Here is an 11262-nt window from a genome sequence, read left to right as displayed (position 1 = left end):
ATAAATAAATAAATAAATAAATAAATAAATAAATAAATAAAAAGATCCTACGAGAAGCAGCGATTCAGCCGCTGTGGGTAGAGTCGGGCTCACTGAAGGAACGTCCCTGAATCCCTCCAGGACGAGTGGCCCCTGGACAACCTCAGGATTGAAGTCCAAGAGCTCAGGTGGGGACCAGCCGGCTGTTCCGGGGCCACCAGTGCAGGAGGCCTCCCCATGGGATGCTCGAGACGGTACCAAGCGGCACCTGCCAGGTGAGGTGCCCCGGGTCACCGAACAGAGCTTCGGGGACGTCTCTCCTGTGCCGTCAGCGCACCGGGGCCTGAATAGGAGGACACACGCGCTCGCAGGTACAGACACAGCGAGCCGCCCGGGCCCCATCGCCCCTGCATGTGCAGGGCCTAAAGCCACCGACACCCAAGGGCAAGGCCGGCTGCGGGCGGTCGCCCCATCACTGTCCTGGGAGCCAACCCCAGCCCCGGGCCCGGGTATGCGACATTCCCAGGCCGCCCCCATCCATGCTCGGCTCGCTGCACCTGCTCAGGCCCCCGGGTGGGGGGTCCGGGAACAGAGGGACCCGCTCGGGCCCTCGGACAGGCGGAGGCGCGCGGGGGCAGAGCAGCAGGTGCTGCCGGCTGGGTGGGCGCTCCGTGGGCCCAGGCGCCCCTCTGGATCGCTCATGGTTGTTATTTTATGAATATGCTGATTTATATTTTTTCTCTCGGCTGGAGAGTAAATACAGGTTTATCAGAAATGATCATTTTACCATTATGTGATGTTTTGTCTTCTCCCGTGTGGTGTTTTTAAAAAACAGGTTGCCCTTCATTACTACTGCACCCTGTACTGCCTTCTAGCTTGAATTTGCTTCCTCTTTTTCTACCCATTCCCTTTCAACCTGTATTGCCTTAATTTTATTGTCCTATAAACAGTACGTACATGGGTTGAATTTGGTTTTTAACCCCATCCGATAGCGTCAGTCTTTCAAAGGAAAAGTACCATTTACAAATAATAAAATAACCAGTATACTTGATTTTATGTCTTCCTTTCCACACTCTCTTAGTTATTTTATACTGGCAGTTTTTTTTTTCTTTTTCCAATTTCTGCTGGTTTAATCATGCTGTCATCCAGTGTGATGGATTTTTGTTGTTGTTAATTTGGGAGTTTTACTGCACTATTCCATTCCATCAATTATTTAATCTTGACTTTCCACACTCCCTATTTTTAAATACTAAATATTTTTCCCACCAGAACATTCCGTTTCCACAACCGAGATGCGATGTTACTCATCAGCTGGTCTCCTCCCCCGTCCTCTGTAATAGGAGATTCAGAATCCTTGATTCTCTCCTCCTTTCCCCTAGAAGGAGTCCTTCCGGATGCTTCTACGTATCCTGTCCCTCTCCATTCCGGGCTTCGGTCAAAATTCCCTTCTCCGTAGGACCGTCCCCACAGGGCCCCGGACGGGCTCCCAGTCAGCTCCTCCCCCTCCCACGTGCGCATCCAGTGTCACCGCTGACCACATCTTCCCTTTCTGCCTCTATTGGTTGGTTCTTTCAATAAATATTTGTTTATTAAACAAAAATCCACTGGGGTCCTACTGCTTGAAGATGATCGTGAGAGACTACTCTAAGTCTTGCCTGCCACAGCTTTCAAATCTTTCTTCTGCTCAAGGAAAACAATTTCTTGGTATTTTATTATTTTTTTAAAGATTTTATTTATTTATTCATGAGAGATACAGAGAGAGAGAGAGAGGCAGAGACCCAGGCAGAGGGAGAAGCAGGCTCCATGCAGGGAGTCGGACGCGGGACTCGATCCCGGGACTCCAGAATCACATCCTGGGCCAAAGGCAACGCTAAACTGCTCAGCCACCCGGGCTGCCCCCAATTTCTTGGTATTTTAAAGAAAAAAAATTGCTGCCTTTTTTTTCAACGTTTCCTTCTTCTGCCCCTGTAACACCTGTTTTTACCTGTTTGGGTTTTCTGGGTTAAATCCCCAAGTCTTATATCTGTATTTTTGTTCTGTGCCTTGACTGTATCTCACACTCGAGATCCAGGAAGGTCGTTTAGATAGAAAATCATGTATTCAGTGTGCTCTTGCCCACATGCCCTCTGTCTCTCTCTCTCTGTAAATATATTATTTGTCTCCTCTGGAAGCTCTATTTTACTCATCATTATGCAGTTTGTTTGAGATCATCTTTTTCTCTCTAAGTGCTAAATTCCCTTAGGGATTTGTTATTTTCTCTGCTGGCTGATTGGGGCTTACGTATGATCCTTGGGGAAGCCAAGGATCAGCACTCCTGGGCAGTGGCCTCTCCTCCGACAGGCCTTAGGTGTAGAAGTGGACAGAACACCTCCCTGGGCCCCAAAAAGGAGCCTCCTTTCTTTCAGATGCGTCTGTGCTGTCTCCCAGGCTCAGGGCCCGAGAGGAGTCAACCCATATAAAGATTTTGCTGTTTCTTTCCTTAGAATATAAAAAAACATTCCAATAAGGACCTTCCTTAGGAATTCATAGGTCCCAGGGGTCGTGCCTTCTAGGACATGCTATTTTCTTGTGCCCGCCCCGTGACTTCTAGAAGTCAGTTTCCAGGCATGCAACCATTCCTTGGCGTTTTCCCCATGGGACGTCCAACAGAGCTTACGGCCAAATCTGCACAGAACTATTTCTGATTGGAGACTGGAATGGAGAAGTGAGCTGCACTCAGCTTACTATAGGCTTAGGATCTCCGGTTCATCTACACGTTTTTTGCACTTACTCTTGTTTTTCCTAAGGACATTACTAACTAAATATTTTTTCATCATGTATTTTGTCATTAGTTTTCAAATCAATATAACAGAAATTAATATCGCTAATAATGAAGTATCAGATAAAAATGAGTAATTACTAACATCCAAGTTATCATGAAAATCTAAGGAAAAGAGTAGAGTTTACCATATACAAAAATGAACGCAAAATGGATTAAAGTCTTGAATGTAAAACCTGAAACCATAAAACAACTAGAAGAAAAGACAGATGGTAATCTCCTTGACATTGGTCTTGGCAATGATTTGTTGGATTTGACACCAAAAGCAAAGGCAACAAATGCAAAACTAAACAGGCGGGACTCCATTAAACTAAAAAGCTTTTGTATGGGTAAGAAAACCACCCACAAAATGAAAAGGCAACCAACCTACTTAACGGGTGAAGATATCCACAAGTCATTTATGACAAGGGGTTAATATCCAAGATAAAAAAAAAGAAAAACTCCTACAATTAAATAACAAAAACAATCCAATTTAAAAAATGAGCAGAGGGCTTGAATAGACACTTTCCAAAAAAAAAGACATCTGGATGGCCAATGGGCACATGAGAAGATGCCCAACGTCACTCGTCATCGGGAAAACGCAAATCAAAACCACAATGAGATACCGCCTTGTAACCTAGAATATCTATTATCAGAAAGCTAAGAAATAATGGTGAACATACGGCAAAAAAGGAAACCCTTGCGCACTGTTGGTGGGAACCTAAATTGGTGCAACCGCTATAGAAGTTCCTCAAAAGACTGAAAATAGAACCATCATACAAGCTAGCAATTCCACTTCTGGGTCCTTTTCAGAAGAAAATGAATGTGCTCACTCAAACAGAGAAATGCCTCCACGCTCACTGCAGCAGTATTTACAGCAGCCAAGATATGGAACCACCTGCGTGTCCCTCGGTGGATGAGTAGATGAAAACGTGGTCTGGAGATACAGTGGGGGACACGCGGGGTAAAGGAGGATGGGCTTCTGCCATCTGTGACAACATGGAGGGGCCTCGGGGCATATGTGCCAAGTGAGTAAGTCAGAGGAGAAAGACACACACCACACAATCTCGCTTACATGTGGAATATGACACCAAGGACGCCCGGGTGCTCAGCGGTTGAGCACCTGCCTTCGGCTCAGGTCGTGACCCCGGGATCCTGGGATCGAGTCCCACATCGGGCTCCCTGCATGGAGCCTGCTTCTCCCTCTCTCTCATTTTCCCGTATGAGTAAATAAAATCTTCAAAATCAAAAACAGCCAAGCTTACAGATACAGAAGGATGGTTGCTAGAGCTTGGGGGGAAGGTGCAAAAATGGGTAAACAAGTTGAAAGGTACAAGCTTGTGGCTATAAAATAAATCGCGGGCGTGTCGTGGACAGCATGGCAAGTATAGTCACGAGCATTGTGCACATATTTGAAAGTTGCTAAGAAAATGGATCTTAAAGAGTTCTTACCACGAGAAAAAAATTAATTCTTTAACTACGTACGATAACTGTTACCTAGACTTGCTGTGGTGGTCGTTTTGCAACACAAGCACATACTGAGTCACGCTGCACACCTGAAACGGAGGCGGTGCTGTATGTCAGGTACTGTGCGATTTTTTTTAGATTAAAAAAGACAGTAGGGTTAATCCCATTCTTTTTTTTAAAGACAAATTTCGAAGCATTGTGTTTCCTCTGCTACCTCTTCTCGGTTCAGATATACGAAGCCACCGTACGCGGTCATGCTGGTTCTCTACTCTAGGATTCTGGGCTACCCTTCATTTCATAGAAATTCTAGGTTGTTTCTTTTCTTCTTCTTCTTCTTCTTCTTCTTCTTCTTCTTCTTCTTCTTCTTCTCCTCTTCCTCCTCCTCCTCCTCCTCCTTCTCTTTCTCCTTCTTCTCCTTTTCCTTCTTCTTTTTTTTGTCGACTTATCAATACAATTTTCTACTAAGTGGTTCACAAGTGTCCTGATGAAAATACATCTTTTTTCTAATTTTCACAAACAGCCACTGGCCATGCCCGTAGTTAAGATTTTACCAAGTTATCTTCTATCTCATGAGCTTCATCCTTCAAAGTGAATAGAAAAGATAAAGCTTTGAACTTCTAGATAACATCAGGCACCTTTGATTGGCTTGATTGTGACAATGCAATGCATTATAGTAAATCTAACTAAGACTTTGTTTCTAGTTGGCAAAGTTCTGGGGATTTTTTTTTTTCCTTCTAAAATTGAATGATTGGTATTTAAATTTCCCTGCCAAGTGATGACTTCATGGAATACTTATCCAGTGTTGTCTTGCATAAGATAAAAGGTCATTTTCCATCACTATAGTAATAAACCCGTATTTTAAGCAAACATTTGGGTACATCCTATACTTCTGTTTTGATTGACTACAGCTTTTTATTACATATTTACCAGATGTACTTGGGTAATGTTATCGGCCGTGCTGCTACCAAGCACTCTGCGGCGAGCTGCAGGGATGTCAGTTCCGACACGACTCAGTGGTTTCCGGTTATTGTGAATTTCCTTCCTTAACTTGCATATTCTCCAATATTTCAGGCTCACCTAAGAAGAGTATATAATCCGGGGATGCCGGGTGGCTCAGGGGGTTAAGCGCCTGCCTGCGGCTCAGGTCATGGTCCCGGGTCCTGGGGTCAGCCCCACATGAGGCTCTCTGCTCAGTGGGGAGTCGGCCTCTCCTCTCCCTTCCCCTGCGCGTGTGCACACACACTCTCTCTCTCAAAACAATTGAAGTCTAAAAATTCTAAATTGTAGTCTGTTTAACTACCAGTCAGCAATCCCAGTTGCAAACATGATTTTAGAATTATTATACTTTTAAAAGGTAAATTAGGAATAGCATTAAAACCTCTCTCTCTCTCTCTCTCTCTCTCTCTCTCTCATAGACACACAAATACACACACAATCTCAGTTTCTTCACTGGTGGGAATTAAACCACTCACTCCTGTGTAAATTAAGATTTGATTGAATGAAATTTTGGCAGGATGTTGATCTGATTCGTGTGGCAGCTATTTTTGTACATATGACGTCCCCAAACTACTCAATTCTTAGGTAACAAGCTCCATTTTCATATAATTAGCAACAAAGTTCCCCTCTTCTTTACCAAGACATCGCACGCTCCCACCCTTCTGTACGAGCATCCCCGCTTCTCACTAAGGGCATATCCCCTGCGCATTTTGATGAATCCCTCCAGGGTTCCTTGAAGACAAAGAAAGTTCCAGATTTCCACTGATTTCCATTTTCTGAAGATACTGTTTGCCGAGCTTAACCTAAAAAATTCCAGGTCTAATGATGTTGGGAAAGCATTTCTACTTATTCATAGCTGTGCTACAAACTTCACAGAACATGCAAGTTCAAAACTCCCGCCTCCAAAATTTTCAAGGGAATTGATTTCTGGGAAGATACACCAGATTTCAGTCGTGGGTGTGTGACCCCAACAGTGCCTCCCAGGAGGGGGACCGCCCCAAGCTTCAGAGGCCACATGGGAGGAACAGTGCTCCGAGCAGTAGGACCAGCGTGAGGATGCCCCCAACTCTGCAGCCCACTACCCCGGGGATGGAAACATTTCCACCTCAGGAGACTGAAACAGGATTCCAACACGAGCAACCCTCTTCCTTGCTCCTCCCTTTTCCCCACTTCTGCCTGACTCCTGACTTCCACCTCAGTCCCAAAAGCCAAAGGAAAGGGGAACGGCCATGTGTGAAAGAGGGAAGCATGACTGCCCCCCCCCCCGAGGGCCACCCTGGCACGAGTGGGGGGGACGCAGTGCCCCTTCTAAGAGAGCAGCTTAGCAAAATGCACCAAGAGCCTGGGAGATGCTCAGGCACTTCGGGCCGATGATGCAGATGAGTAAATCTGTCCTAGGCACGTGTCACCAGAGACGCAACCTGAGGTTCATGTAGAAAGCCCTTCAGGAAAGCAGGATGCTAGGAAAAATAATAACCCGTGTGCTCAATTACAGACTTTTTAAAATTTTTTTTAAATGAGGGAAGATCCATATGACAAAATATGCATCCATTAAAAAAAGACTTGAAGGGCAGCCCCAGTGGCCCCGCCGTTTAGCGCCACCTTCAGCCCAGGGCGTGACCCCGGGGTCTCAGGATCGAGTCCCATGTTGGGCTCCCTGCATGGAGCCTGCTTCTCCCTCTGCCTGGGTCTCTGCCTCTCTCTCTCTCTGTGCCTCTCATGAATAAATAAACAAAATCTTTAAAAAAAAAAAAAAAAAGAATCCAAGAAGAGGACCCAAATCATGGCCTTCCTAGGTGGGTTTGTGCCTATCGGCCCATAGATCATTGCGTCTTGTTCAGCTGCTGCCATTAACATGGAATCATCCTCAGTGTCCATGCTCTGTAGTTGGCAGGATTGTAAAAATCTACAGTTTATCTTTTTAAAGAGTTTACCAACTCTACCTTAAAATCATAAAGAGCTGTAAATAGGAAGTGCAAAATCAGGCATGAATTTACACCAGGTGGAAAGAAAGAAAGGTATGACAGTACACTCCTGTTTCTACATTTTTATAAAAAAAGGTTAAAAAAAATTCTTCTAGAGCTTCTATCTGTGAATACGTCAGGAGGAATCTTGGAGCGAGGTGCAGACTTTCAGCAAGTAAAAATCGCTCCGGATTCTGCGTCAGACCTACTTACAGGCTACGGTCTTGGGGAAACCATTTGACCTCCCTCACCCTCAGCCGCTCCAGATGGAAATGGGACGATTCATATCCGCCCTGCCTTCCGGTTGCTTTGTCCTGATGATCAAACACGATGTGTGTGAATATATATAAATGTAAAGCTTAGCTTTAGAAATGATCATTTCCTTTCTGAACTTTTTTTTTTTTAACCTCTAATGTGAAGGCAATTCCTTCGTGAAAAGCGACGTGGACCGATGAAAGGCGTTTCCTTGCATCTTGGCTGTGCTTCAAATGTCACATTGTCTTCAACTGATTTCTTGCCATTATTTTCTAGGGCCAAAATTCCACGTTTATACTAGAGAACGTCTCTTTCAAGGATCTAAACTTGGACGTCGCAGTGAGTCAGCGTGAGCATTCGCAGGAATACGACAGGAAGGAAGTGGTTTCTAAAGTGACTTTCCTGCTGTTCCTAGAAGAAGAGTCAGAGCCGAGGAAGAGCAGTTACTCGGAGCAGGAATCGTGTGCTCCCGGGTAGAATCAGCTCTTGCATCTGCAGCAGGACGCTGCACTTTCTGGTTATGTATCAATTTTTTTTTCTTTTATCAGTGATGACTCATAATGGGATTATGCACTCATCGTTCCGTTCATTGAACTGTTCACTTGCAGGCTGCGTGTGTGGACTGCAAATTCTCTGCATGTGGGACCACATGCTCCCGCCCAGGCTCCCCGTCTCCACCTGATATTTGTTAACACACACAGATTCTTTCCAGAACCAGGTTTTACGTGCATTCAGGGAGCAGATGCCATTGAGAGCGTTACCAAGTCAGAGGCGCGGGGTCCTCCAGCTGAACGGGTTTGGCGCTTCAGCTCCGAATACCACTTGGGTGCTGCTCCTGCCCCAGCCCTCGTCCTGCAGGGAACCATCCAAATCGGTAAAGCTCAGAGCCATTGGCTCAACCCTCGGCTCGGTGGCTTCCAAGTGGTACCACAGGCTCTTCAACACATTCAGCAGAAGCTTTTCTCTTGTTGAAAAAGGTGTGAACTCCAAACACTCTGAGTCTCTGAAGCTCTATCCCAGGCAGGACTCACGTGAACCCGACACTCAAATGGGATCCGGGACACAGGGCAACAAGGAGGGGAGTCTGTCCCGTGATCCCACAGGACACCTTGTCCTCCACCTCCCGTGTTCCCGCCCCACGGCCTGTCCTGCCCGCCCTTCCCTCCGTGTCCTCCCATGGACCCCTGCCTGTTGGAGCCCTCGTCCTTGCAGCTCGAGTGGGACCAGCACACACGGCGGCCTTCCTCCCCCCCATCCCACCTCTGTCCATGGTCACTGCGGCTGCAGCATCACCACATGGGCAGCCCCTTTCACACAAGACGCCAAGTAGGTAACAGTCGGGGGGGGGGGGCAAAGTCCATCCTCCTCTTTCCAGAGCTGTGTCCTCTGGTGAACAGTGAGCCTCCTGGGGAAACCACTCCCTCCGCCCTCCCTCGCTCCATCTGGGCCTACCCACCTTCCCTCCCTTCTGCTTCCTGTCTTCGTGCCTTGGTTCTCCTCCACGACCCCCAACAAAGCACCTTGGGCCACCTGACCCGTCCTGTCAGGACCCCGTCCAGCTTCAGGGAGCTCATGCGACCTGTGCTCTGCGAGGGACAGGCCTCCCGAGGCAGCACCTGCCGCCCCGGCCCCAGGTCCGCCCTCTCCCGACACCCAAGTCCTGCCCACCTGTCTCCTGTAGGAGGAGCTGCTCCTGAATCAACCTCAGGTGGGACGCGGGGGGTGGGGATCCAAGATCCAGCTACACCCTCCTGCCCCCCAAACCGTACATGGTGTTGGCGCCGTGCGACCCCTGAAGCACCATTAACATTAAATACTTTCCTACATCGGAAAAAACTACCCTGGATATTCAATTTATAACGCTACTCTCATCATTTAAAAAAAAAAAAAACAGGATCGTAGATCCTTTATTCCCCCAAATAATCCTCCTTCGATTGCAAATGTTTGGATGACATGCCTGCCTGTGCAAGACGAGGATTTTGATAAAATCCTGAAGAATTGCCTCCCAACAATTTTATTTTGGAATTTTTGTGTTCTCCCTTCGGTGGTGCCACTTACACCAATTACAAACTATGACACTGAGGCACTGAGGATGATTGCCGATTCCCCAGACTACTCACAGCTGTGACATTTTAATCAGTCTGGTAAGAAATCGTTTCTTTTGCATGATCACGAGGCTAATGAAAGGTTTTGGACATGGGATATGGAAAAATCCCCCCTCCCTTCAGGAACTGCAAATGTGAAAAATGGGGAAAAAAATAAGCAACTTCTCTGTCCTATCAACATCACGGGAACAGAATTATTTATTGAAATTCAAATTACAGTGTTTTGTGACTGGTTTTGCGTCACAGAAGAAGCTGCGAGGATGCTCATTGGGGATGAAACGTGGTTACGGGCTGTGACACAGGGAGAGTCCCCACTAAATCACAGCGTGTTCCCGGGAAGACACTGCGACCAGTCGAGTAATAACAAAATTCACATGCAATCGGGGCATGTTCACACGGACAACCAGGAGTTTAAAAAAAGAGAGAGAGAGAGAGAGAAAGTAACAAGAGTGGCTTTCTTTCCTCAGGCGTCTAGACAGATCAGTGGGTCCTCACACACCAGGGGAGGAAGCCGGGGGTGACAGGGCCACGGGACCAGCTGGGGTGAGGCAGCTCGGCCTTGCCCCCCCCTCCCCGCCTGCGGCCGCCTCTCGGTTGCCATAGCAACTGCTGAGGCCGGGCTGGGAGGGGGAAGAGGAGGGGAGCAGCCCGGAGGGCTCCCCTGGGCCTGGACTTGCCCCGGCCCACCCCTTCCCACCAACTTTTTCCCTTTCCCTATTTGGAAAACTACTGAGCGACTTTTCTGAGTAGCGCCTCTAGCGTCCTGGGGGCCCGCCCTCTTCCCTCACCCGGGACCCTGGCTGCCGCGTGGGTCACCCTGCCGCCTCCTCTCCCCGGTGCGCTCGCAGGGTGGTGCCCACACACACCTCTCCATGCACTCGCAGGGTGGTGCACACACACACTTCTCCCCAGGCACTCACACGGTGGTGCACACACACCTCTCTCCCAGGTGCTTGCACAGCGGTGTACACACGGACCTCTCCTGTGTGTGCTCGCACAGGGGTGCACACACACATACCTCTCCTCCATGCACTCACACGGCGGTGCACACACACACCTCTCCTCCAGTGCTCACACAGGGGTGCACACACGGACCTCTCCTCCGTGCACTCACACGGCGGTGCACACACACACCTCTCCTCCAGGTGCTCGCACAGCGGTGCACACACACCTCTCCTCCGTGCACTCACACAGGGGTGCACACACACCTCTCCTCCGTGCACTCACACAGCATTCCACACATGGACCTCTCCTCTGTGTGCTCGCACCGCATTGCACACAGACCTCCGTGCACACACGGTTGCTGAGCCCCTGGCACCAAGCTGCGCCGTCCGCGCTCCTTGATCCGTGGAGCCCACGTGCTCTCCCCTGAGATTTGGCACAAGGGTCGCCCCTGCCCCGGCCTCGTCCTGGGGAGGGGCGTCTCCTACGGGGGGGGGGGCACGCCCGTGTGCGAGGGGAGAGCTGGGGCCCGGGAGTCAGCGGCTCCGGCCGCAGGTGCCGCCCCAGGTGCGAGAGCCATCTGCAGCAGGAGCCTCCCCAGCCCGGCCGGACGGGTGCGCGCGGGGCGTGCCCGGGTCCCCCGGCTGGGAGGGGGGGCGGCCCCGACCTATCAGCGCGGCCGCCGCCCGGTCCCGCGGGCTCCCGCCGCAGGCTGCCGCGCCCCGCCCTCCGCGCCCCGCGCTCCTGCTCCTGCTCC

Source organism: Vulpes vulpes, chromosome 3 (assembly GCF_048418805.1).
Source record: "Vulpes vulpes isolate BD-2025 chromosome 3, VulVul3, whole genome shotgun sequence".
In the NCBI taxonomy this organism is placed as follows: Eukaryota; Metazoa; Chordata; class Mammalia; order Carnivora; family Canidae; genus Vulpes; species Vulpes vulpes.
Note: the sequence above shows the minus strand (reverse complement) of the source record.